Source organism: Corvus brachyrhynchos, unplaced genomic scaffold, assembly GCF_000691975.1.
Source record: "Corvus brachyrhynchos isolate BGI_N302 unplaced genomic scaffold, ASM69197v1 scaffold255, whole genome shotgun sequence".
Taxonomy (NCBI): Eukaryota; Metazoa; Chordata; class Aves; order Passeriformes; family Corvidae; genus Corvus; species Corvus brachyrhynchos.
Genome location: NW_008238358.1, coordinates 9,496,701 through 9,500,740, shown reverse-complemented (window position 1 = coordinate 9,500,740; position 4,040 = coordinate 9,496,701). Strand labels below are relative to the sequence as shown.

General features: G+C 40.8%; 1 long non-coding RNA gene across 1 annotated transcript in view; it reads right to left on the bottom strand.

The window, feature by feature from the left end:
• Positions 1 to 18: 18 nt before the first annotated feature.
• Positions 19 to 4,040, bottom strand: part of LOC108447056 — a 20,978-nt gene continuing 16,956 nt past the window's right edge. The window contains exon 5 of the long non-coding RNA XR_001862444.1: positions 19 to 3,534. This is a non-coding gene — a long non-coding RNA (uncharacterized LOC108447056). The remainder of the gene's footprint in view (positions 3,535 to 4,040) is intronic.

Sequence of the window (4,040 nt, the reverse complement as noted above, 5' to 3'; positions counted from 1 at the left end):
TCAGCAGGATAAAAAATGAATCTGTTAAGCACATTAAAGGCTATCTTTGTCTGCAAGTGCATTCAGAAAATAGGGAGCATTACTTTAGCTCCCTACTGCACTTTAAAAATGCAGAGTGCTAAAATGGCAAGCATGAAGCTAACTGTCAGCCTATGCAGTTTCACTGTGGGGAGGTTATCACATGCAGCTTTGCTGCCTTATTCATGTCTTGCAGCTCTTCCAATCAGATAACCTTAACAAACATGGTGCTATCAATTGCCAGATGTGGTACATGCTATGCAACATCTAGTTTTTGACAGACTAAAATGGAACAGAGGATTCTTCTCTTTATGTAATCAACCATCAATCACACTATGAGATTCACAAGGAGTATCTGGAAGTACTGTCAAGTGCCAATTAGTGATGTTGCTGACCCAAAAGGTAAAGAAGATTGTAGAAGAAGCAGCCCAGTATAATTCTCCACTCCAGTGTCCTTAAAGTGGACTATCGTTTATGAATGTACTCCTACAGATGAAAGAGAAATGGGAGGTCAGTGGTTCCTGTCTTCAACAATCTTCTGCAATCTTCTCATAATGAATTGTAAATAGTATCACTATCAGCCTCCTCTTCCTGCACTGGAAACCAACGCAAATGGCTCCGCAAACCCAAACACTGATAATACTGTTCCTCAGGACACAAAGCTGAAGGCTGCCCTCTGTCCTCTGCCTGTCATGCTGTGTGTGAGTCTGCATGGCTGGGGCTCACCCTTTCTGCCTTGCCACATCCCCCCGCTCCCTCATGGTTTTGGGGTACATTCACACCACGGACATGCAGGGCTGAAATTCTGAGCTGTTCATCATTTGAAGACAATCTGAAGATTGATGAACAATCAATGGAAACGTCTTCCTCCCTCTCAGAGCAATTCTCAGCACAATCTGGCAAAATGTTGTTATCACCTAGTATGGTTTTATCATGAGGTGTTCCTGCTTTCAGAACAGCAAATGATTTTTACAAGGTCAAAAGCAGAATATCATGCCTGGGTGTTGGCCATCTTGAACTGCATAATAAAGACACCTCCTTCAAAGAGCAGCATTGCTCTGGTGCACAGAGAATACCTGACAAGTTTGGATTTGAAGTGACCAGCCTATGTGCAGTCCTTTCCTCTTAAGGGTTACAGTATCCAGTAGTCAGTGTAGATACAATGCATTATTAATTAGCATATACAAATCCTATTTATATTAAAAAAGCTTGCTTAGTGAAGGAGACATAATTCCTGTTATTACCATTCCAAATAGCAAAAAACAAATATTGTCTACAGAGCTAATAAAAATACAAGATGAAAGCAACAAGCTTGGAGTGTGTTTGTACAGTACACACTTTTTTGTAATGTGGGACCAATATTTTTCATGGTAAATTATATATGCTAACAGAATTTTTCTGAGTGTACCTACATTCCTGAATGGCAAGGTTCTGAAAGAGCAGTGCTGAAGAGACATACCACATGGATGTATAATACTTATACTACACAGCTATTTTATATGCAATACGCTTGTGACTTCTTAAAATATACGTGCATGGAAGGGGTGCAAAATTACTTCAGAGCTGCCTGAGTAAGCATAAGTGAGTGCAGACATCTCCACACCCCAAATCCCTGAAAGAGTTTGTTATCAAACCTGCAACATATATGTACAGTCATGCTCCAGAGTCCAATGAAGTTGTGGCATCTCCCCACTACCACTGGTTCAAATACCGCTGAAAGCAGGTGTCGTATAAACATTAAAAAAAGTTGAGCAAACTTTCAGCTTTTTCATGTATTGGATTCCATAGGAACTCAATGAAAAACTGTTGCTAATGCAGGAAAGACCAGATCAAGCTGGCAAACTACCTCCCTGTGTCATAATTTAGCAAATGAGCAAAACTATTCCCTGGAAGGTGCCAGACAATTAGAGGACAAGTCACAACAACAAAGGCGTTCCTACCCAGTGTGAGCACTTTGTCAAGGTACGGAAACAATTTACAGTGTTTTCAGAACCGTAGTTCAGGTCAGTTCATTTTTATACTCTCCCAGATGGTTCTGCTCCTTCTATTTCCAGAGTGAACCCTATTTACCTGGACGGGTGCTGCAGAAAATATATTGTTTGCAGAGAAAGTGAGAGTCATCAATAATGAAAACTTCTCAAGATAGGTATATTGAGTATGTGTATTGGCTTGATCTGACAAGGGAAGAAAATGGCAAACAACTTGTTTTCTACTTGAGAGGCATCTGAGAGGAGAGCAGCGGTCAGGTTCTGTATTGTGCCTTCTGGAGACTCAGCAATAAAAGTACTGTTTGGGTGGAGAGAGCAAATAGAAGTGGCTTCCAGCCACATTTTTGTCTTTATGAATCTGAGCCTGGCAAAAGACTAAACAGCATTTGCACCAAGTTTTCACTTTCCCCAGGCCTGTAAAGAGAAGAATTCCATTCAACCCTTCCATGCATAACTGCCAGGATGGACCGTACCAAGTGGTCATAGCTCTGCTGCCCCGTAACATGAAAGCAGAAAGGACACATGCAAAATGTCTATGCCACACCACTCCTCATGGGTCTGGGCTTTCCTCACCACAAATGAGGTGGTGAGACATGCTTCACCGTGGTTTTCACCCCACTGATTCACAGCAAAGCAATGCTCCTCTTGTTCCTAAGCACAGACCTCCTGCCCAAAATACTATAGCTCTTACAGTCAGCCTTGGGAAAATAATTCTTTGCATAGTAAAGCTCAGGAAGCCTAAACACAGTACAATGATTGCTCCAGGTCTATGCTAGATTAATACAGAGCATCCAAAATGCTTAGGAAATGGGATGGTTTCTTCCCTAACAAATTATGCAGTATGTTGTCCATACTGAAGTGACACATTAGGTTGGAGTTTCAAGCTTTTGGAAGGCAGCCATGGAAGACAGAAACCATATGATGCCAGAGTGGATTTATACTCGTTAACTTACATGAGACTGGCACAAGGCTCTAAATATTAGCCTATGATTTTTGCAAAAAAAAAGCACGACTTCGGGGTATTAGGAGAGCTTTCATTACTAGCAGCTGCAATGGATTAATCTTAGACAGAGAACTATGGTATTTAGTTAAAGATGGAAAGGAATAATAGTTTAGCACCTCTTTCAGAAAGGTGAAGTTAAATGCAAAAGCAGAATGTCTTCTCCATGAAGCAGCACTGAAAAATACTTTTACATTCATGTGACATTGAGAAACAAATGACAAAGAATTTTCCATTAATAATTTAATTTGGGGGCCAAAGGGCCATCAATAACATCATAAGCATATAAGATGGAGACAAGTTTATCCCTGAGATAAGCAATCACAGTAGAGTTTCTTACAGCATGTTTGAATTTGACTCTATGGAATGCAAAATTTAAAAAATCATAAATAACAGATAGGGACAGCTGCCAACCCACCTCAGACCATCATGACTTTATGCTGAACACTTGAAGTGCAGAAAAATGAAGCTGTGGAACTGGAAAGTAGCATATTACCAGGAGGTTCTGAGCATCTCCATCTCCCATGCCTATAAAAGATGACACAGAAACAACAGTCGGTCATCATCTGGCAGGATCATTATAGCATTAAAATTCAGCCCCAATGTCTAAAACAATACATTCAAAGATATGATTTCTGAGGAAAATTTAGGCATCCAAGTTGAAGATTCGGGTTGCTTTCATGGTGCATTCTTACTACTGGAAACAAGGATTTTTAGCAGAAAGTATGTGGAGTTGAGGTGATGTTCAAATCTGCTAGGGAGTGATGAAGAGAGGCTAATAATCCAAAATCGTTTTTCCTATAGGACTAACATGTGCACACAGAGCCTCCAGTTAAGCATTAAGATGTAACCCTCATTCACATTCAGCAAAACCCTCTGACTCATAGGGGCTTTGTTCCTCAAGGGCTGGACAACTGGATTACCCTTTATTTTTAAAGATGGATGGTGGTGATACTGCTGCTCATCTTTTATAGCAGTGGTTAAAGCACTCACCCAGAAACTGGTGAGCTGACTACGGGTCCGCACCCCTCTCA